Here is a 25712-nt window from a genome sequence, read left to right on the forward strand (position 1 = left end):
GACTCTTTTCTGTATAATATAAAGATAATATTGCGTAAGCAACCATTATTAAAATCAATTTTTTTACTACTCATTGTCATTAGTACTTGCCTTCTAAGAGAATAGTTTTTGAACTTGTGATATAGCTGAAAATTCGTTATTCATTTATAGTTTAATAGTTGCTTAATTTAGGTTTAATTTTTTCTGTTCAATATTAGAATAATTCGGAAGAAAAACAAATAATTACTTAGTATAATTCGAATTTATTCATAACGTTTGAAAGATTTTATTATCAGTAGACGTCATCAACTAGCGTAATAAACATCACTCAATAAGTCTTGTGACTAACACAGATGGCGCTGTCTTCATCAAGTCTATATGACATTTAAGAAGTACCAACTTTCAAATGACTATGTGTCAAATTTCATGACATTTCGATTTGTGACAGTCATTTAAGTGAAGCTACTTATATTATTTTCAAAACAATTCATAAAAGAAAATTCTGTAACAGATTAACAATGACTTCAAAAGTGTTATCGGGACTCTGTTCCATCGAAAAGAACCATTTGTTACTGGTTCGCTGAATTTGAACATGGCCGTACAGACATCGACGATGTGGATGTTGTCCATGTATACCAGACAGTATACTCAAGATTCCTTGAAATAAGAGATGATTTTGGGTGGTTTAGCAGAAGGGAGGATGTCTTTATGAAATTGTAGAGCTCGTTGGGATTTCCATTGTAAGAAGAAAGGATGTTTGGCGTTGAATTAGAGCATTATCTAAGTTTCAAAAGGGGTAATTACGAGTCTGGGTATGTCATAATTCAGGATCACTGGTCTTAGTATTCATCGAAGAGTTTGAGGAATGTATCGGTGATATAGATACAGAAAAATATATGGAAAGTTATGATTGTTTTTAGGCTAACGATGATGCTGAAGTGCATTCCGGTTATTATTATTTTCTATCTTCTCTTTGTATTCAAACTTCTGGATTGAATTCACTCGGTTTTCCAAAGGTGTTTCTGCTTCTACTTTCTTATCTTCTAGTACTTTGGACTAACTTCAAAGTGTTCCAAGGGCTTCTATTTTTTCTTCTCAACTTAATACTTTGAATTAAATTTCAGTTTCACTTATTTCTTGTTACTTCTTGACACTTTTGGATGAGCTTGATTGTTTCCCAAAGGTTCTTTGTAGTAGACAAACTCAAAAGCTTTTTTGAATGTGAGTGCCGCGTTTACTCACAGTCCATCAAAAACAACAACGCGTTGATGACTCAGAGCAGTGCTTACACGTAATAAATCAAAATTTTGCGTCAATATGTGAAATCACTTCACTTCGGAATCAAAACCATCGTCATCTAAGTGGACTGCAGCCGGTTAACAACGTCCGAAGGCACAACAGAATATTGTTCATTCACTAACGAATACTATATAGAGTTTTGGATAGTTTGAATGCAAAAATCAAGAAAAAACGGCTTCAAATGTCGAAGAAAAAGTCACGGTCTCTCCAACATAATATACCGATTCACAAGTCGATGGCAATAATGGTTAAATCGAACGAATTGCTTCCTCATCCACGTATAGTCCAGATCTGGCCCCTATTGACTACAGCAATTGCTGAATTTGAAGCCTATTTTGAGGCAAAAGACAAATCCTTCCACAAACACGGCATCGAGAAGTTAGAGAAGCGTTGGAATTATTACATTGGTGAATAAAATCGATTTTGGCAAAAAAATGTGTTTGTCTTAGTTAGTCCCACGACCTATTGAGTGATGTGTTATGTTCTATCCTTTATTGTTTTTGTAGTGGTCACGAAGATTTATTACACCGTCGTATCTATGACTAAGTTATATTATAAGTGCTATAAAATTGTTATTTTCAAGATGGAAACTTTACACGTTGCTAATAATAGTTTCACATCAACGTCTCCAATAAAATTCTTTTTGTTGCTTCAAAGCACAATAATCATGTTTCAGTTTTAAATGTATCATAAGTTCTTGTTTGTAGTAATATTTTTTATCGCAATATTGGCAAAGGAAAGATTTCTCCTTGCCGCATTCGACTGTTTGGTGTCTCCGCAGGTTCTTTTTCATACTGTAGGACTTTCCGCATGTCATGCAATAATATCTCATTCTTCCTAAAAATATATTTAGTAAGATTAATAATAAATTTTAAACAAATATGTTTTTAGCTAAGAAAATACTGTATCATTTAAATATGTGAGAATTCTTAAATATCTTTAGAAGCAGGTTTTTCTCTGCTAAAACTGCTATTTTCTTCAAAGATTCGAATTTTACACTTGAAAGTGGAAATTGGTTCAATTGGATCAAAAAGAAAATTCATCAAAACATCATCAATTTTTCCAGGAAGGGATTTCACTTATATAAAATAACCCATCGGAAAGTGCTACTTGTTTATATCGTATCCATTTGTGTATCCATCATCCAATTGGCATGGAAATTTGTTAGTTTCTTAGGAAGAGGGTGTTTTTGTTGAATGAAACAGTAATTAAATGTATTTTTTGAACAAAAATGAAATTTATTTACATTAACATCCTTACATAAATGTTTTAAGTACATTTGATTGAAATAAGGATGTGGCGACGAAAAATTCCGTACATTTTTAGTAGTATCCATTGTTTTATGAGTGTAGTGTAAATAATTGAATTAAAACATTTTTTGTCCCCACGCCCTTAATATGTGCGATGATCTGATTTAGGTATACAACCACTTTCGACTATAGCATAATAACACCAATTCCTGCTTTACCTTAAGCATACTGGTGGTCATTTCGAGGTTCGAACCATCGCATTTTTGTACCATTTAAGTCAAAACGAGGATCAATCAAATAAGAATGAGCTCGGTTTTTACCCTAGCACGCTGATCGACCCTCGTATATTATCACAAATATCTAAAACTGTGTGTTGATTTTTTTTTGTGGTTGGATGCTATGGTCGGAGCGATGGTACATTGAATAATACAAACAATTGAGCGAAAATGTAGTAAATTTTTTATTTTTTTATTAAAAACCAACGCCTACCTGTCAAAACTACATTTATTAAGCTAGAAGTTTTTTTTATTTGGATTCGAAACGGAATAATTAAGAACAAAGGTATGGAAACTTCTTAGCTGTGATTTACAAATAACAGTATCAGCGAAAAATGTTGATAAAATAGATTTTCTGTGCTTTATTGATCTTTCCTGAGCGAAGAGATAATCAAATATATCAAGAACTACACTTATTTGAAAGCGACCAGTGAATTTAGTAGAAAAATAAGATAATACACATTTCACATTCCGAAAAACAGATATTACATTATATTCAAATAACTGTTTATTAAAAACAAAAACAAAAAATGGAGTATTATTTCACGAAACGAAGGTTCAGGAGATGCGTGCAACCAGACAAGTTTCCCCTTCGTCTCAATTCGTTTAACTACGTTTAAAGTCCACAGGAAAGAGGGATTATACTACGGAAGATGCCAGAACCAATAAAACCTACCCTCAACGAATTATTAACGTGAGGGGATGGACCACCAGGGGTCCACGGAGCAGCCACCAGGCAAGTTTCCATAGATAGATCTAAACTTTACTTTTTTTCGAGATTTGGAAATTGGTAGTACTGTAGTTGCAGGTGTCCACGGGATTTAACAAAATTCCGAAAGTTTAGGAACCAATGCTTCAATCCAACAAGAAGTACCTACTTCAAGATAAAGCTCAATGGTGAAGCAAAGAGAATCAAGGTGAATCGGATGGGGATCTGATATAAAAAAATAAAATCAACATTTCTATGTTGATGCTCGATTGAATTTATGGATTTTCTCTGATTATTTTGGTTGGAGGTGCACATCAAAGGATATTAGATACTTTGAAATGTTTTTTTAAAAAATTGTGAATTAAAATTATTGAATACTACATCGATTACATTCAATATAGTTTATTTAATAGCTATATTACATTATTCAATATCATCAGTCAAAATCACTAAAATGTATCTGTACATCGACTTCTCAAAAAAAAATCATTTCGTAAACTTTGAATATGTACTACTGTAAATTTATTATTGAGGTTCGCCGTTTCTGATTCTAACATTTACTTAAGTACGAGAATAGTCCCAAAAGTACCTGGCCTGACCTGGCGGCTTTAAAAACACCACGGATACATTATACATAATAGGTTTCAAGTTTGAAGACACCACGTTGTTTGGTACTAATTTGGGAACCATCAATAGTGAACGAGCTGAACTAGATTCTACTAGCAGAGTTTAAACGACAAATCATCGCAGTGGTCGACCGAGGTGACGACTCCAGAAAATTTAGAAAGCGGTACTGATCGTCGACTGAAAGTTCGTGATCTAGCAGACATAGTAGCCATTTTAAAAAGTGTGGTACATTCGCTTATTGATCAAAAATTTGGAAATGAGAAAGCTGTGCGCAAGATGGTTGCCATGTTTGCTCACAATGCAGCAAAAACAGCGTCATGGACATGTTTCCATCGAGAGTTTGGCAATGTTTCACAGAAATAAAGCCGAATTTTTGTGTTTTCTTTGTTGGGCCAGGTACTTCTGGAACCATTCTCGTATATTCCCTATAATATGTGCACTCAGTGGGCAACTAAGAACGGCTTCAAGAACTGATTATATTAAAGTTACGGAGACAAAAATTATGACAAAAATGGCCTCGACAAACACGTGGAAATTATTTTCAAAATTCAATTCAAAAGGTCCATCACTAGAGAGCGTATTTGAAAATATAAAATAAAAAAATTATCTTATTAAGTGGAATTTTATATAAATAATCAAAATCTTTAACAAATTTTGCGTATTTTTCATTTCACACGTTTCGGTATAACTTTTCAAATAATTACTGTTGCCATTGGTGTTCAAAATGTTATTCCTCATGCATGAAATTAATCGTTAACGGGTCGAATTATTTCAATCATATCATCTATTGCCGCGTGTCTATTGGTGTAAGCGAGATCTTCCGTTCTGTCCCACAAATAAAAATCTAAGCAGGTTAAGTCTGGAAATCTGGGCGACTAAATAAATAAACTTCCACGTCCTATCCATCTATGATGTTATTTGACGAATATGTGGACTTTTATTTATATTTTATGCTAAATTCCATTCAACAAAATATCTCGGGATATAGATTATTATTTATAACGTGATCGTTAACAAAAAATGTAAATTATTTAGACTACGCTTTGACCTCGAATAATACTTTAAATAGTTAAACACTGCGCGCCATCTGGCCCCTATCTCGAAAATGGTTCAAGATATGAAAAAAATGTTTAAACAAAAGTTGTATAGAATTTAGTTCTCTACAATATTCATAATAAATATAAATAACATAAAACCCATAGGAAGCGAAATTTCTGCTATAAATATGTAAAGCATATATTTTTTAACGTTTGAATTTCTGTAGTCGCGGACACCATACGATAAGTAGATTTTGAGACAAGTTTTAGGTTGTCAAAATAAAAGTTTTTACAAGTTTATAACTGACTATCTCCCATTACAAGATTCTTGTTCTGATTCCACTAGTTTGTACAAACTATTATGTTTTCTTTTGCGTGAATGTTTGCCCGGTTGCAGTTGAAACTTTGTAAGGGGAGCTCAAAGTTATGTAGTTATTTCACAGTCAAATCATGGCAATTTTTTGCAATACAAAAAATTTATATTTAAAAAACTAATATAGAAATTAAAAACATAAATCACATTGAAAATAGAAAGCTAGAATGTGTAAAATTAGAATTAAACAGAGTTAATTTAGTAATATTCTTGTAAACAGTCAATTTCAGTTCCCTGTTTGTGTTTTCCTATGGAATGTCTACGAAGATCAGCAGCTCTGTAACTTGAATATTTGCAGTATTCGCATTTGTATCGTTTTTCTTTACCGCATTCGTATTTTTGATGAAAATATAGCGAAGTCGTCTTCCTATAAGGTTTTCCACAAAGATAGCAATTCATGTAGCCTACGAAGAAATTATTTGTAATATTTAGAACAATTCTAAATCTACATTTTGCAAAATATTCTAACATTCATATACTTACTAGATTTGCATTGCAAGCAAAAAAAAATTTGAATAACTGTGGTTACGGTACAATCATCAAACAAATATGAGCTCGAAAATATATTAGAGTTAGTACACTTCGCGTTCAATTTTGCCACAATCCCACTACGAAAACTCTCATAATCTAGCTGGTAAAATTGAACACCATAGTGTACTAACAATAATATATTTCTAAGCTTTCAAATACTTATGTATTCATAGTCATTACTTGATAGAAATATTGACGTTTTAATTATGGTTATTATAAAAATCGTTGTCAATTTTCATTGGTTTGATTATGAATTACATTAAATTTTTAAAGGTTAGTTGATTATATTAAATTTTAATGTCGCGTCAATATATTCTGTTGTTCTTCAAAGGAGAAAACTTTCCTGGATAATAACTCGACGAATATTCAATTACATCTCCATGAAGAGTGTGATGTCAAACGACCTTTTTGTCGATATTAACAACACCAATGTCTCGCAGTTACACGTTGGGGAATGTTTAACTACATGAACCAAAGCGACGCTATTTGACGTTGTATTAGGTTCGGTCTCAAGCCCGAATGAGGGTTGTTAAACCACTCTGATGAGACGTAATAACGTCGAAACTAGTGGTTACAAACCCATCGTTGCAACTGCGAGCCATTGCGGGTGTTAATATCAACAAAAGGTCGATTGACATCACGCTCTTCAGAGGAAGAAATTTGTAACTTAATCGGATTATCCGTTTGTTAGACGGAGAAAGTTTACAGATATGGTACCAGATCTCTTTACTGGTATTGGATGTTCTCTGTCTTTCAACTGTAATACCCTATATCAGTTTCAAAGATAATAATTATTTTTTTTTATTTTAGCATTTATAAAGGATACATTGTTGCCATTAAGCGGCGTTTGCCATCAATGAGTTTAAAAATATCTCTTTCGCATTGACTCTAAATAGACTATAACCTAACCTCACTTAATCTATTTAAACTGTTTTTCAACAGTGGGGTAAATTTATATACACGATATTTTACTTATCAAATTTATTTAAAAACTTATACTGGACTTACTCGAATTTAGATCAATAAGGAATTCCTAGAATTTTATGAAGAAAACAAACAAACGGATAAAAAAGCCTTCCTAGAAATCATATAAACAAAAATATAAAAAAATTGTCGCTATGATAGAAACATATATAAAAAGAAACATCAAGCGATTTCCCTGAATCGGCGCATTCGTCAAATTTTAAACTTTCATTATAACCGTCAGGAACTACATCACGATCCATGTCGTAGACGAGTTCGTAAAAGTAAAATACATATTATTAGGTACTCGTTTCACAATATGAGGGTTATTATATAGGGTGATTAATTAATATACTCTACAAAATAAAATTCCATTAGAGAATTACCAACATTGATAAGATGATTCAATTGTTTATCATTTGACTAAAAAATGAATTTTTCAAAGGTAATAATTTTTGATGGACGCCATTGACGTGAACAGTAAGATTATTTTTTTGTTTGAATTTCTTGGAACAAATGTGGCATTCGAACTGTGCCGGCTGATTACACTCGTACCTTCTGTGTTGTCGTAAACCATTTTTTCTTTTATATTTTTTGTGACATGTTATACAGCAAAATGCACCGTTTCCGTCGAAATAATAATCTAAAAAAATTACTTGTTGAAGTAGATCTCATTAGCTACGAAACAGATATTATCTAAATATGTGTGAGGTAATTTTTGTATATAACACTAAATTCTGTAAATAAGATTATATACTTCCTGTTTTAATTCCCAAATGTAGACCCTCTAAAAAACTGGGGATTATACCGAATTTAGTTACATGATAATCTTTAATTACTTCACTTCACCACTTGATGATAACTCGGAGCTACTCACAGAATTTAACGGAAAAGTGATAATTTGGTAAAAAAATATTGAAACGATTTTAGACCCAACAAATAATTGGAAAGCACTGTATTTATGCTATTTTGATAATTAGGATGCGAAGAGAATGGAAATGCATGGATTGGAGTCGATTTTTGAAAGAAGTGAATCAAAAATCTCCACTGGTTCACGTTAATCCTAATAAATGTTTTCCGGTTTCCTTTTACTGCAGAAAATAGAGCGACCAGCAGTATGTATGAAGAGGTTGATACTAAAACGAGAAAGAATTCAAAATTGAAATAACAGAAGTCTAAGTAAAAGTAATAATAGCATTTTAGTCCATAATAATATAATTTGTAATTTGTATTTTAGATTGCTTTCCTCATATTATCTATCCATCACCAAGATCGTTAATATTGTTTTCGTTTCGTTAATATAATTAATAAAATCTTCTCTAGAGAGCCGTCTCAAGTGGTTGGTGGTTTTCCTCTAAGCTAAGCAATTCCATTCTTGTGTTTTCGATTTCCCGTTATATCTTCGGTAACTTTTTGTTTCTCACCTTCATCTCTTCTCTTTTGAATCCACCAGGAATAATGATGAATGGTTGATGTAGTTATGTGCTTCAATTCTAATTTATCAAATGCTAAACGCTTTGAGGTCATACTAAACCGATTAGGAATTGGATTAGTGTAGACAAAAAAATGATTTAGCTAATACGTTTATTAAATAAATTATCCTAGTCAAGGATACTAAATAAAAACTTGCTACAAATGATTCAAAATTATTATATTAAACATGATTTGATAATAAATTAACTACGTTATTTCCAGATTCCATATTTCTGATAAACACGAAATGAATAACCTACATATCCAATGGATTGTAAAGTTTACAGTTTTTTGGAAAACTCAATCTGACTAAAAAAAGTTTATTATATGTAACGTTCACCTGATTTTGAGGATAGACATTTTCGGCCGAGCTTCCGAAAAACGCCAATGAAATTTTACAGGTGACGTCGATATTTTTGAAATTCCCGCGACCTCGCAAAGTCGAAAATCGCGGTGATTTGGTGCGCAGGCAAGTAGGAGCAGAAATATCCGCCATATTGCGCCTTCATTTTTAGGATCTCATATTATTCACAAATAACATCATTCCAGACACAGACCCTCCCAAAAAGATGGAACCGTTTTAAAACAATTATGCCAACAGAGGCTCAAGCAAAAATTTGGGTTATTGATAATAATCTTGTACGAGTTAATAGATGGTTTAGCAAGCACAACCAGTTTACTAAATGGTACGATGATGGTGCCGTTTTTGGCCACTTCAGATGTTTCGGAAACATCAAAGGCATATAGTTCGACCGTAAAGGTTCAGCGGCAGAAGACACATGGTTCAAACGATTCCACACTAATGTCCGTCAATAATCATCACCTTGTGTTGTGCCGCGAGAATTTTCATTTGAAAACAAGACGATAAAAGAGGCCTCAATTTTGGAAGCAACAGTGTCGTCAGAATCAATGAGCTACGTCTTCAACTATGCCCGTGATTTTTGCATGGACAGTTTAGATCGAGCATATGAAGATGAAGGCCAAATTGGTGGGGATGGTTGAAATAGACGAATGTAAAATCGGACGAAGAAAATACAATAAAGGGCGCATGGTCGAGGATCATTGGATATTAGGAATGATCGAGCGTGGCGGCGACGGCTACCGATTAGAAATACGTCCCGATAACTCCAGAAGTGCCGAAACATTGATGGAGCTGATAAAGAAGCATGTCAAAGTCGGGAATATCATTCATACTGACTGCTGGAAAAGATATTTGGTGCTAGAAAGTGAAGGCTACCAGCACTTTACAGTCTACCATCAAGAGCACTTTGTCGACCCTGAAACAGGGGCCTACACCCAAAATATTGAATCCAGCTGGAGGCACATCAGAAGAAGAATATCGAGGGGGAGAATCAGAAGTAACTTGGACCTGCATCGTTGTGAATTTCTCTGGAGACGGCGAGTCCGGCGAAAAAATGTGGATCCATTCGATGCAATCATTGTAGATATAAAATTTTTGTATCCTGGAAAGAATGATCGACCTCCAATGGAAGAGGATGATGAAAGTGACTAAATTGTTGTGGAGAAAAATTGCTTTTCGTTTATTTCTATTTTTTTTTCTTTTTTCGTGGCACGATTAGGTCTTTTTTGATCGAATTTTTAATTCACGTTTTCCGCGCATACGCACGATCCCAGATATATTTTCTTAGTCCTTATTCGATTGTGACCATTCCCTATCTTTTTACCTTCCAATTCCTCTATTCCTCTTGGCGTTTTTCGGAAGGTCATCCGACATTTTCTATTAAGAAAGAAATTTATTGAAAGTTCAATTAATTGGACATTATAGTACGAGAACAAGCAACGTCGGGAAACAAAAATTTCAGGTAAGGTTAGTTTTTCGATATGCTATCTCTCTCACTCTTCCGGGCGTCGTACGAGCTAGCTGGTTAGCGGTAGTGGTTGCGTTCATCAGTGCGCAACCCACCTTTGAGAAGATTCTTTTTTTTTGTTATTATTTTCATTGAATTTATTATTGCCTGAGATTATTATTGTTATTTAAACTATCCCACACGCTAAAATATATATACAACAACAACAGCAACGAATACACCACTGTGACTAAACTAACGCCATCTTGACTACAAATAACTGTTGTCGTCTATCTCTCTTGCGTCATTAACACGTGACTGTCGGTACTATTCCAGCATGCCCAATTACTTTCCACTTTTAGATCGATCTGGCTGAAGGTTTAAATAGAATATTTTGAAAATATTTTTTTTTTGATTCAAAATTAGCGTCTGGTACAGTTTAAACAACAATAAAAGTATTTTAAGAAGGACCCTGCATAGGTATGACGTCCGGGAGAGTGAGAGAGAGCATATCACAAACTCTTTCTAAAAAATGTTGCCAGCTCTTAGAATATTATTTCAATCGCATGTCCAATTTGTGTATCAACAAAACATGTAAAAGGTTTTGTTAAAGTAAAAAGAAGAAATTATTGTATAATAAAATAGAAGGATTGAGAATTGAAAGATAATTTTGTGTATTAAAAAGCTACAATTTCGAAAATTTCGAGTTTCCCAATAATAAGAGCAAAAAGAATTTGAAAAATTGAAAAAACCAATCAGAAAGTTTAGTAAACTAAAAAGATCGAACATGCCCGTTGAAAATTTATCAAAAACTTCATTAAGTAACCTTAATATTTAATGACTATAGAAAAATAAATTGTGATTATCGTATTCTTAAATCAATTGTTGTACTTACAAGAAAATATTTTTTTTACTATACTACAAATTCAGTAGGATTGTCAGTAACCAATTTTTCAGTTTTTAATAACTTATTTATTTTTACTAAAATAATACAATGTTCGCCGCTATCATATGCTGATATATAAAGAAAAACAACAAACTGAAACGAATTACCTCATGCGATTATAGTATTCTAAATATTGAATAAATATGGCAACTGTGTATCGTTAAATATAATTGACAATTATTCGAAAATATTCAGTGATAATTTCAGGGAAATGTGGACAAGTCAATATACCAGGCATTACTTAAAACAAATTGAACTATATTGATACAAAATGTCCCGACGTTTTGCGAAATACAAGGGACGTACACAAATTAATATTGCACAAGATATTATCCAAAGAACGATTGACATTATTTGATTGAGGTACCAAATACATTATCAATTCAACAGGAAGTTAATGCAATAATAAAATATCATTAATGGTATTAATAATGATAATAGAAGTATTGAAAAATAGAAGGAAAAACATTATAAACAATTTTTGTAGTAGTATTTCAAAGTATACTAATTAATTTAAAAAAAATTTCGACATTCAACATTTTGATTTCCAAATTTTCCTTTATTCCAGACTGAATGAAGGAAAATAAAAATACTAAGCTGTAGGATAAATGTTTTTCAATAAAAAAGATCCCTTACATGTTTTTGTTAAAGCTACAGTTTTCTTGGAAAAAATTCAAATTCAATATCAAGTTGATTTTTTAAGACAATCAAGTTTATAAATACCTCGTATAGACGCCAAAATAACCGATTTTCGTTGAAACATCCATATAATATTACGAAAAATGTTTATTGATGAATCCAAAGTAAAATTTCATTTTATTTATCAAATATTTTATTGAAAAAATAGAAAAATCATATAGAGGCTACACCTTCCTCAATATTGAAATCGGAATCTTATTTTTCACTATCAGAATCAACGTCACTTGACTCATTTGAGTATTGTGGAACATAGTTATCCGGAGAAAACCAGAGCAAGTGCCATCTGACCCCACCGAATACTAATAAACAGATCCGTTGTATTTTGCACCTGTATACTTTATTACCTGTACAATAATCACGTCCTATTCTCAGAACCCTTTTGTTTATGATATAGCAATCTCGAATTTTATAATAAAATGATTATAAAGATCGAGGCTTCAATAAAAACTAATTACTGTATTCAAAAAATTATTTGTACTGAAAATTTTCTCAGAGCGAATGAATTTACAATCGTATATTCAAATTGTATCATTTTCCCAACATCTTCTTCTCAATATTTCAATCCATGTGGTAAGCGTGCGTCAAATGTACGGAATAAAGGTAGTAAATAACTACCAACACGCCACGCCACGCCATCCCACGTGGGATTGTGTAAATAATCAAAATGTTTTTTATTCATACGGAAGTACATATGATACCGATTAGGATTGCTTCCAGTTCTCGGATTAATACTTGAAAAGCACCGTGTTTTTCACGATTTTTGTTTATTTTATCGATCCAACATTTTCTTGTTCTTTGGTTCTGGAAAACTACAGTCTCTAGGCCATAAGACGAGCTCTTCATAACGTACTCACAGCTACTGAGAATTTTTTTCATAAAATCATAGAATAAAATGAGAGTGTCGTCACGTGGCCTGTTACAATGTACTACGCGAACCAATTTTGCATGGCGTAGGGTGGCGTGGCGTGTGCTAGTGGGTATCTACCTTAGTGTGGCTTTACAAGGCGGAATTCGTATCTTACGTAGCCAGCAGGTCTCTTAAGTTCTTTAAAGTATTATTAAAAAAAAATCAGCATTTCTGCTTATAACTTATCCCTGTGGAGTCCAGCAACTGGGCTAAAGAGACAATTGAAATGAATGATTTGGATATATGTCAAAAAAACTATCCTCATTATTGCCCACGTGATTCAAAGTTATTTTAAACGTGTTTACTTCATCTAAAATAAGTTATATCACAAGAAAATCAACTCAGATTTATTTGAGAAGTAATTTTCCTCTATATTTACCTCTTCTAGAGCCAGGATCAGCCATTATTAGCCTGATTGTAATTGTTCTCGAATAAAAATATGGTTACCATTGGCAGATGTGGATAAAACACTAATGAAAAGATACAATGTGGGGGGCAGTCAAGTGTGTTGTTGCGAGAAAAAATGTTCCCAATTAAGAAAAAGTTTATTTTCTTTTATAAAATGGCGTATAATGTACGTCAATTCGATTTTGATATATCAACATATTCATCATTTGTTAAATCGGTTACTGACATTTCTATTAAATTCAAACTACAATAAGTTACATATTAATTTATTCAGTTAGATGCAAATTCCTTATATGTCTCATTATTTCATCCTTTCTCTTCATCTTCTGTCCACAGATGGAGCACATAAACTGAGGCTTTTTTCCACATTCGAATACAAGATGGCGACGTAAAACATGGGAGTGTTTATAAGTTTTGGAGCATTTGGGGCATTTGAATTTTTTACTTTTGTGATCATTGAGTAGTATGCGTATGATTGTTTCGTGTGCTGCTTGTTCACCTAGAATTTTTTTCAATTAGAAGCAGCGAAAAAAAATTTATTAACTATAAATTTGTATTATTCTATTATATCTGTAATAATGTAAATGATGGTATTAGAAAAACTAGTACGAAATTATAAAATTGTTTATTAATAATAATGCAGACAAATCAAATCAAATAATTCAGTTTTTTTCTTAATAAGTTGTTGAAGGATAAAAACGATATCTCGAAAGCCATCTGCAATATGTTTCGTACTAAATTCTTCTTCATCATCATCATTATCATCATCAGTATCGTTATTATCAAAATTTTTAACTTGTCACACTTAAATCCATTTCCAAATCTGTTGGTTCTTAATTTTTATTTATCATTTTTTATCATAATCATTTTATGAAAGTTTTGGAAATCGTTGTATTAAAATTTCTTTAAAAATTCTTCTCCACGATTTCTTTTTAAATATTTATTTATAAGAACATTATACGACATCGGGGCGATCAGTTTTGATAACCCTTAGACGTTGGGCTTCAAAATATACTGCTGCTACAGGGTGTTTTACATGTTTTGTTCTATAAAAGTAAAATTTGTTGCTGGATAAGCAACGAACTTATTGACAGAATTACAGATAATGTAAGGATGTGGGGACAAAAAAACTAGCTTAGTAAGTAAAGTAGGGGTTGATTAAGAATGTTATTTATTATTTCCCGCATTTTAGCAGTTGTCAAATGTGTCAAATATCAACATTACGTCTCTGTGTTTATTTTCACGAATAGAAAATCGAAAAGAAAACCAACGACGTGAAATAATTGTTTTGTGGAAAGAAGTCAAGATCTGAATAAATCAAAATCACTTTGTAAGAATGGGGATAGCTAGACAAACAATTTATCTGTCGGCGTGTTATGACGGGTATTTAATAATAATAGAAGAGAGAAGTTTTGGTTAGAGCGGTTCATGGTAAACTGGGAGTCAGTTTGCGAAAATTCGAAATAGATAAGAATTATGTAAGCAACAATCTAAACAAATATTTTAAGAAGCAACAAAAATCAAAACGACAACAAAAGTCTGTGACGATTCATATTTTACTTTTGACGGGATTTGAAAGGCCAATAATAAGACTTATTATTGTCTGAAGTAAATTCAGAAATATATTTCAAAAAACACAAAAAGTTCAACTCGAAAGTTTTGATTTGGTATCTTCTCGTAGTTATTCTTCAACGTAAATTTATCCTAGAAACTTTGTAACCGCCAAAATATACAATGTGTTTGATTTAGATTAATACAGTTTATAATAAAAAGCATCTTTAAGACAATTTAGAGTTTTTGCCAGATATGGCAACTGTTCATTAAGAAGTCTGGGAATGGAATTTGAAACCGAACGTATATTCGGAAAATTGGGAAGCAACCAGACATGAAAAATTGTAAAAGAAAATTTCAAGCAAACCTCGGCAAATGCCTAATTCAGTATTTAATAATTTAATTCAACATTTGAAAAGAAAAACTAGGAAAGCGATTCGACTGGGTGATAATTCAGTTATATAAATTGTATGTAATTATAGTTTACGATGTAAGGGTAGGTACACAACGAGATACTCGACTTTCGATCATCCTTTAGTATCCTCTTTTTTTTTTTTAATTTCACTCCATCGCATTTTTGTGCTATTTAAGTGAGAACGAGGGTTTTTATCCTAGCAGTTTGATATCTTAACATTACATGAATTTCATTTTTATCGCAGTCCATACTGTTTTTTATAAAAATTCACTGCGGTTAACCGACATTACTGATGAGACACCACCAGTGATATCGGTTAGTTATAAATATATCATTATAAAATAAACGAAATTGAAAACATATTTCCCTTTTCAACAATGCATTTTAACAAAAAAAATAACGGAATGAATGCTATCACCATCAGTTATTATTTTAAAACGTTTCGCTTGCAATTACAACAACCGTCGTCAGTGCTTTGAAAAATTCGCAATATACGAGAGAAAACGAAAACTATTTCGAGATAATATCAACAAAATAATCCTTGGAAAACCATTTTCTAATATAATTATTACATTAAAAATGATTTTCTGTTCAAAACATTGACCATTAATTGCATTCGAATCGTTCTTCCAATAAGTGAAGCTAATTTACATGCTTTTTCAAAAGTAATGTTTTCTGGCTATGTGTCCTTTCAGATGTTGTCTTCTTTTGAATTTCGAGTGGCAAATGCTACATTCGAAGGAGTAAGCTTTACCGCAATCTAGGTAAAGATGAGCTTTCAAACTATTTGCATTTCTGTAAATTTTCAAGCAGTTTGGACAATGATAAGTGAATCCTAAAAATTTAATAAATATAAGGTACACTTATGGGCGAGTTTATAATATACGTAAGTTGATTTATTTCTTAAATACAAATTAGAGAAAGTTGCTGAAGAACTTTGTCTGATTCCTCAAGGTGCGTTTCACAAAGAATTGATAATCTGTGGTGATGAATCATCAGAATTGTACTTTCGCATAAGAAACTTAACAAAAAGTAGGGCGTAAGTTCAGTCCGTACATTTGCAGATCATCAGTTAAAGTTAAACCTATTTTCAATAATTCAAAATTTCACACTTTCCACTATAAGACGAACCAAAAATTTTAGATCAGTTCCTCAAATGATACCATGGCATAGTAATTCGAAAGTCAAAAAGGCATGTCAAAAAGCACCTTTTATTGGTTTTCTAAACATAGGGATGTATCCAAATATTCATGGAATTTAGTTTCATTCTTCTTACGTCCATTATGATCCGCTTCACCACGTACAACAGCATCACGAGAATGTTTGGCAATGTTCACAAAAATAAACCTGAATTTTTACGCCGTTTCATGCCCGTGGATGAAACGTGGGTCTATCAATTCACACCCGAAACAAAACAACAATCAAAACAATGGGAGAATCGGCTCCAAAGAAGGCAAAGACCGTCTGCAGGCATGGGAATGTGGCGGTTTTTTGGGATGCGCGTGGGATAATTTTCATTGACTAACTTGCAAAAGGAAAGACTATGAACGGAGATCAATATGCGAACTCATTGTAACGTTTCAGCGAAGCAAAAACGGCCGCATTTGGCTAAGAAGAAAGTGTTGTTTTATCAAAATAATACATCAGCTCACACATCCGTTATTGCAAAGACCAAAATAAAAGATTGAATTGCTACCGACAGATTTAGTACCCCCAGATTATTTTCTGCTTCCACACTTGAAAAAATGGCTTGGTGGTGGTGGTGGCTATTTTGAGGAGCTTGATAATTCTTTTAATAAAAAGGGCATAGAACTTACTGAACATTACAATTAAAAATTGCTCGTAATTTTTGTCAAGAATATTCAGATGAAGTTAATGATATGGACATGGACTATATCTTGGAAACGTCAGAACAACTTTAAAATATTTTTACTGGTATAATCCATGTTTTCTTTAAATGTATGATTTTGTAGAACCAAATTTAGAAAAAAAATAATCATAATTATCAAAAGAGGATTTCGATTTGGTTGGAAATGAGAGTTTTTCTTTATTTTCAATATCTCTATGTGTTATCTGCTTCCAATGATGAAGCCTAGAGGATACGAAGGGAAAATAAAATTAGAAAATGCGAATTAAAATTATTTATTTCAATACATAACTTTATATTGATTTGTGTGATATTTTAAATGTAATTTTTGGTATAAGAAGGTGCATTTTTTTATATAAGATATTCAATTTCATTCTTTATCTTTCATCTAATTGAAAAATTATATCATTTTCAATAGAAATAAATAAACTACTCTATAAATATCAAGGGGATTTATATTTTGCATTTTGAAATAAAAAAAAATGAAATTATGTCCTCTAACAAAAATTGTAGTCGAAAAACGCCTCTGAGGCCTGTGATAAAACACGTAAACTAGTAAAATAAGCAAAATAACTGTAATTTTTGGTCTTATTCAGAAAAATGTTTCAAACCAGAGATGGCAATCAAATTCCGGGAATTTGATCATAAATTCGGAAACTGGCAACTTAGCGTCATTTCGTCCATCTGACGAAAAGCCCTATGAAATTGCAATTGGTGTATGAAGAGAAATGTACGCTAAAAACACGCGATCATAATCACAATAGCTGTTTGAGCAGTGTATAGAATTAGGTGAGGAATGTTGGTTTTTTCCTCGAAATTCAAGGCATCATCAACGAATGTGTTTTTATTGATCAAACTGTAACTAAACAGTTCTATATTAGTGGCATAGCGCGGCTGAAGATAGACTGGATTTTGTACAACAACGCACCGACCTGTTCCTTATTGATCGTATGAAATTTGTCCACAAAATAAGTATTCTAAGGAATTTTCACAACGAAAAACATGTTTATTGGCAATAATACATAGTTCCAAAGTTTAGACTTCCCTCTATTTTCGACATATAAAACATGAGGTGTATCATCTTATCTAAGAGTCGTAGAAGTCTTCCACCTTTCAAGCGTTTCTTTAATTCATAGAAGAAATGTAATCAATGGTGGCCAAGTCAATGCTGTAAAGGAGATGTGAGACATTATTCCATCCAAATTTGTCGATGATATCAGTTGTTATATGATCCATGTGAGGACGCGTCTTGTCCTGATGGAGACGCGCTCCATTTGTGAACATGATTCTCCTTTTCTCTGGCTCTAGCGATCTACAATAATTATTGTGCCGGTCGCATAGCAACAACCTTTTCCATAAGACACTCACCATCATTTTGTCGACAGGCAAAATTGCTTAAACTTCTTCGGCTTCTTTCACTTTCAGAATAACTAACGATGGCCATAAGGACACTCATACACTTTCCTCTACACATTTTGCACAATTTCTAGTGAATGTTCACCGAAGTAAACGAATCACAGATAGTAATTTGCACCTGGCATTGGTGAGAGAATAATCAAATTGCAGGCTACCACGGCTACCAAGACAAGAATAAATATGGTAGACCGCTAAGCTACACGCTTGTCTCACCAGATTCCTACCAGCAGCGTTCCTAACGTCCGCAACTCTTTGGGAACACTGTTTTATGATCAATTATCGTAAAAGAAGAAGAAACACGTGAAATTAATCCTAATGGTGTAGTGAAAGTCGAAGAAACTATAACCTTAGTTTTGAAAGGAGTAACTTGACATGATTACCAAGGAAACTTTGATTTGTAGTAGAGTTTATCTGTTTGTTTTATTCGAAAATTCTCTGGATCTTGATTGCAACATCTCGTAGATGAAAAAAAAGTAAATTCCCTATGAGAATCATTTAATAAAGAAGAATTCTATGTCGTCTCATAACGTGTCCTCTTAGATGCTCTCTTCTCCTAAAAGCTTCGAAGCATATATCGCAAATATGGATTTTTTCTCTTCCGCAATCCCTAGAAAGATGGGATGTCAAGGATTTTTTGTTTTTGTATAATTTAGAACACTGAGGACATCTATGTTGGGCATTGGGATCTAAAAAAATAGCTTTAGATTAAGAGGTTCCAATTTTACAATATCTAATTACAAACATATACTTGATTGGTTGGAAAAAGTAAAACCGTGCACAAATACTCTCAAATTGAACATCCAATTAGATCTATGTGCAAAAAATGTGGCATTATCATTAATATTTTGAACTACGAAAGAAAATTGCTTACATAACATATCATTGGTACACATATTCCATCCACTATTTTTGAGAGGATACGTTGTTACCGTTTTGTAACATTTCTAAAGTTTCTCGCGCGATTTTCACTCGCCTATCTTTTCGAAATCGTTAAAATCGTATCTAGTAACAAGTAACACTTATTTTCACATGAAGATGATCATATAAAATTGAATTTGCCCTTGCCAGTCCAACAGCAAGAGTTACCTCGTGGACCTTCTTCAATCGTATGGGTCACTCACTCAATATTTCCAGCTGAAGGAAAAGTGAAGAATGCTACAGACAATACAGATCAATTTTTTGCATATATTCGAGAAAAAGGTAGCTAGACAATTAGTATTACTTCTATCATTGTACATGTGCCCCTTCACCGCGTGATATCCTTCCAACGAAGCCCAGATGTTCGTGAAGTACTGAACACTAGGCATTAAGGCCGAAATCTACTAGCAACACGCATCGCCACGCCACGCCACGCCACGCCACGCCATGAATACGTGTGCATATGTTTTTACATTTATCTGAGACTTTTGAATCGTTCCACGTGGACGTGGCGTGTTGTGGGGTGGCGTGTTGCTAGTGGGTTTAGGCCTTTATTCACTGGAAATTATAGAAATTCATATTTCGATAGAAAATTGTAGTATTTTAAAATGCAGTGTTGCCGAACTCTTCCAGTTTCGTAGAATCTCAAAATTTTGAGGGGTTTTCGTGTAGAAGGAACATTTTTCACAGAGAGAACAGATGTGTCCTGTTAAGGTAGATTGGCAAATTTTTTGGGCACAAACTATACTATTTCATAGAGCATATTATGTTCTATATTATCCACGAGGTTTATAAGATAACTTGTACCTAAAATAGAATTTTTTTATAGCGAATTGTATGGAATTTTTCCAGATGTTAGTTGTGGTAATTATGAAATTAAGATATCAAATATAATCCTGATGGTTTTATTAAAATAATTGAAGCAACATATACACACAATATCCTTTATGTCTATATTTATGAGATATGATTTGAAGTGAAAATAGAAAAATTGATGATTTTATTGCTAATAAACAGACTATGGCAAATAAACGGATAATTCTTGATAAATAAATCATTTGAATGGTTTTCTAATACAGTAGGTGACGAAATTATTGAAATTATTGTATTTTCGGATTTAATTTATTTTTTTTGGACAATAAAATCGATTTTCTTTGGGTTATTTTACTCAATGTGAATGTTGGTATAATTATTATTATTTTTGATAAGTTGACATTTGAAATATTTACGAAATTTTTTTCCAATATATAATGTCTGTTTCTAGATTAATAATTTAGCTTTTAATTCTCCAACAGTTCAAATGAATTTTCCTTTTCGACACGTCTCCAGAAGAAAATTTCGAAAATTACTTTTTCAGTCTTCACGTTTCGCCAAGAACAGTCTACAGGTCTTGAAGATTGTTAGAAGTTAACAAAAATGGAAAAAAAACAAACCGTTAGTAGAGAAAGCTGATCGGTCATGGGACTATGAAAAAACCATCCTCTACTGAAACCAAGAATAAAAAGCGACAGCTATGGGACAAACAACACATGACTAAAACAGGCAGGTATTCGATAGCAACTGGTCATCAGCAGTTCCAATGAAACTGTCTTGTAAAGATTCATCAAACAATTTTCCAAGATATAAAGAACCTTTTAATCCTGACATGGCGATCCTGTCAGGATTAAAAGAATTCCAGGAGATACACAAGGTACTAGTGCTAGAGCGTCGAATTGTAAAATAAAAGACAAGGGAAATTGGAAAACTCAGCACCAAGAGATAATAGAAAATGGAGTAGTCAACTCTAAATTCATAGTGCAGCAAGAAGTTCAGGTTTAAAGTTGTGAAAGCGTTGCTGCACACTAAAATGATCATTTTTCTGATATTATTCGTGATAAAGTGTTTTTAAATGTACAGGATAAATTTGAAAAATCGTTGGCAAAGAAACCTACTTAAAATCAGCGTTGCAGCCGTCTATTATGACTTATACTTAGCGTTAAATGTCATTGTCTGCATTAGTAAAAACGAGTCTACTAGAAAAAAGAATACTGTCACAACTCGAAAAATTGTTCCCTGGTTATACAGAAAACATCTTTATTCACGATTCGGCACCATATCACTGGCTGGGGAATGTGAACCCCATAGAGAACCTGTGGGAGCTTAATAAACGAGATTGGAATTGATTCCCACCAAGCGACAGTTTATTGGAACTTTCACCATAGAATTGTATCAAAACATAGAACTCCAACAACATGTAAACGTTCTCAAAGAAGCTTTTATACACAAATAAACCGCTTTTCTTACGTAATGTTATTTCTAAACTAGAAAATACAAAAAAAGAGTAATGACCCCGATAATTTCGCTACCTACTTTTCAATTCTCTTAATATTATGCTAAATCGAAACCACAACAATGTTCTAAAAATATTGTTCATTGATCTTTGATCTAAGAATCATAGAAAAATATTTAACGGACAAACAGATACAGCAAAAAAAGAAAACGGTGATACTTCAAATCTTAGGTGTGTAAATTCCGACGTAACATTGAAATGACAGCTTTCAGGTATAGACAAATGTTCAGAATATCAAAAATAATACTATATATCCAGAAAAACATAATTATTTACTATAATAATGCGTGTCGGAATATATGAGTTGTTTTTTCATATAAATAAATATATTTAGAGTAATTGTTCACTTTAATATCTTCTGATTTATTTGATACATTTGATGTAAAAAATATATAAAGCATTTTATAGTTAAAATATACATTGAAGAGGTATTTATTACTTCCGAAACCTTCACCGATACGATACGTATTGTCTATTATTATTAGTTAACATCTTAATTATAACAACTTAACTACCTATAACATTTTCAACATAATTTCGTAATAATACCTTATTCTGAGCATGTCTATCGGGTAATTTCGTAATTATAATTACAATAATAATTACTATACACTGCTCAACACTGACTCAAAAAGAAACAAAAGGTATAAAGTATATATTTGTATTTAGCCTTTGTTGTCAATTTGATTGAATAATTTTTTTAGCAAAAAGTTGAAACAAAACTCAGTTGTTATTTTACTTTAGTTTCGTTAATGTGGTAGTTCTCATTGTAAAATATACTTCGAAGACGTTTGCATTCGCCCATAGGCATCAAATTGTGCATCGCTGAAGGGTTACATCAATTTGTATCTAAATCGAATCTCTTTCAGCATTGAATTTTCATGATAAAAGGTGACAATCCATCGTAACTTAAGTATTACTGCAAAGAAGAATTCAACCTACTAGGTTTTTTCTTATTGTATTGTAGTACTTAGGCCTGTAGTTTCCAACTTGTCATCCTTGAGATGTTGATGCCCATGAATCCTTCCATCTTTTTGGAGGTCTTCCTAAAGGTCGTCGTGTCCCTGGTTTACCGTATGTGATTGGTTGCTGGGTGGATAGAGTAGCCTGGTGACTGCCATTGCCGGTCCCAAGCACTGGTAAAGGAGGAGGGTTGTCAGGTGAGGCCAGCAACCTACCGGACGTAAAAAGAATTTATCTGCTCACAGATCCAACGATCAGCCTCGGAATAGGACGGTCCAAGCTTTGACGATCTCGATTGACACGACGAAAGGAAGCTAGAGATATAATGAACAATTCAACTCCCAGAACTGAGTTCTAATAGAGTTTAAGAGAGACTTGATAATATTAATCAGTACCTCAATGAGTACTTGGAGGTATACAGATATGTTATGAACAAATTATTTGGTGGCTGTTAATACCATTAACAGAAATATTGGTTAAATTGATGATAATGAACGTTCCCTCCGTGCACTTGTTGTGAGTTTTGATATATTGGTAGAATAAAGTGACGGGTAACCAGATAAAATCTACATCTAACAAGTCTGGGTTGCAGTGTCTAGATAATTTACTTTTCAAGACGTTTGAAGTTATAAGAAGCTGTCATATCGAGATAGACAAGTTCGCCGATAAATTCCATCAATTCTTTGATCTAGAAAATACCTAATAGAGTTAGAAGTCTCATTTGTGCTATGGGTGGTTGACGAGATATAAAATTTGAATTTGTAATTATTGTATTTTTCCGATGATTATCCTAATTATAAAATAAAGGTTTTGTTACCTCAAATTATGTTATTTTAGTGGCTAATTCCTGTTGTTGTCCCTCTTTTGTAAACCAAGTGAAGAACTTACCACAGAAGAAAGAAATTGAAACAAAGAAGGCTGTATAAAATATTTATGGTCTTTATCATATGTTGAGCACTGTATATATATATATAAAAAAAATGTTTTTTAAAAAAACATCAATCGATTTTTCAGAAAAATTTCACAGAATGAGATATTTACAGGGTGGATAACATAATGAATGCAACTCTTTATATTTTCATATTCACAACGTCGAGATATTCTTCTCATTATCTTTAAATACACTCAGCCAAAAAACTATCGCATTACTCATAAAAATGGCAACATTGCTTACAAAATCCTCGTTACTAGAAATTTATTATTACATTACTAGAAACTAACAAAAATTCAGACTGGAAGATATCAAAGAATGCCAGTGCTCGATCAGGCAACTACACCTGCAGATAATCCACTTTGGCGGCAAAACAGTTTTATGAAAAGTTAGCTGAAGCTCGAAATATAAAAGTAACTTCACAAATCGTGAGTAATGCGTATTTATAAATATTGAAATTAGAGCCCGAGTAGCTAAAACTCTTGTGGGATGAAATATCTTCAAGATTATCACTTTTAGATAGACACGACAAGAAAGATGTTTAGTTGATTTCACACAATCGTATTCATAGATGGTTTGTTTTCGTTATTTTTTTAATAATCGTTGTGTGATATTTATCAAAACCATATAACGATATTTTGATTAGATCAGCAGTGTAAATAGTCGTTCTGTGCCATTTGTCAATTGTCGTGTATTCTCTGTCATCTGTCGTTTTTGCTATCTATTGCTATGTGTTTTATATCTGTGAACTGCCGCGCGTGCTCTATTGTCTATGATCCACCCGTCAACTGTCGTTTCCGTCATCTGTCGTTTGCTTTGTGATGTCCATCATCTGTCAACTGTCGTTACATGCTGTGTATCGTCTATATATCATTGTAGTGACGTGAAAATGTGGTATATATTCACGTTTTAATAAATAAATCTGCCCTTAGTGTCCCCTCGGTGGTTTGAATAATTCCAAACATTTTTAAAATATATTTTAATTTGAATTTTTTTTTATACTATAGTTATGATGAAGTTGCATTCAATATGTTTTGTATGTAGTTCAATTTGTGAAATAATTTCAAAAAAATTTCGTTGATTCCACGCTACTTTCGTATGAAGCTTTTTGATTTATTTTGATTGAAATATTAAGAATTTGGGGATTAGTTTAAAATAAAACCCCTCGGCAAGAAACTAATGTTTACTTAGTGAAATATAGAGCTCACCACAACCAAAAAAAAAAAAAATATATATATATATATATATATGAAATATATTTATAACAAAACAATAAACTTCTAATTTTTTATGAATAACTTAACTGGAAAGAGAGCGAGTATCAAATAAAAAATAAAAGCAAGAACAAATACACGACAATTGGATTTTAATGTTTTTGTTATTTTTTCAACTTTAGGCTCACTTTCTATCTATTTTTTCAATATAAAATTTACTAACAGACAGATTTTTTTACAAGCAATATTATACAAACATCCAATTAGTTTTCGTTATTCAAATTATTTTGTCTCTACTAAGTTTTTTTTTATTATTTAAGTTCAACTACTTGTTTCAAATCAAAAAATAAGATATTTTTGTCTATTTTATGTTTGTAACATTTATGTGTTAACTGGATTGATATATGAATATCTATCGTGGAGTTGCTTTTTATAAATCTTCGTTAAAACCAATTTGCAGGTACTTGGTTGATCAAAGTTGAAACGCAAAATCAAAGGTTAGGTTTTGTTCAAAAATGGAATTCGTTGGCAGATTTTTGGGCGTTATAGTAAACTTCAATTCTACAAAGTAATAATGAAGTCAATGTCTTTTAGTAGACATTGATAAAGAAGAAATTTTGCAAAACATTAAAAGAAATATATTGTGAAAAACATTATTTAGACTTTGTTTAGAAGATTTGGACATTTTTTGTATGAACATGTAGAAAAAAAGTTTTTCAAGACAAACTGGTTACAAATGAACGTCAGTTATTTATAGAAGGTTTGTCTATGTGTTAAAATTTCCAAATAGTGAGCGTCGCCGTTCTGAATCATTAGAACAAGTC

The 25712-nt window shown here is 32.4% G+C and overlaps 1 protein-coding gene across 4 annotated transcripts in view; it reads right to left on the reverse strand.

The window, feature by feature from the left end:
* Positions 1–25712, reverse strand: part of LOC130904067 (longitudinals lacking protein, isoforms A/B/D/L) — a 593400-nt gene that overhangs the window by 82211 nt on the left and 485477 nt on the right. The gene's annotated exons all lie outside the window — the stretch shown is intronic.

The sequence above is a fragment of the Diorhabda carinulata genome, chromosome 2 (genome assembly GCF_026250575.1).
Source record: "Diorhabda carinulata isolate Delta chromosome 2, icDioCari1.1, whole genome shotgun sequence".
In the NCBI taxonomy this organism is placed as follows: domain Eukaryota; kingdom Metazoa; phylum Arthropoda; class Insecta; order Coleoptera; family Chrysomelidae; genus Diorhabda; species Diorhabda carinulata.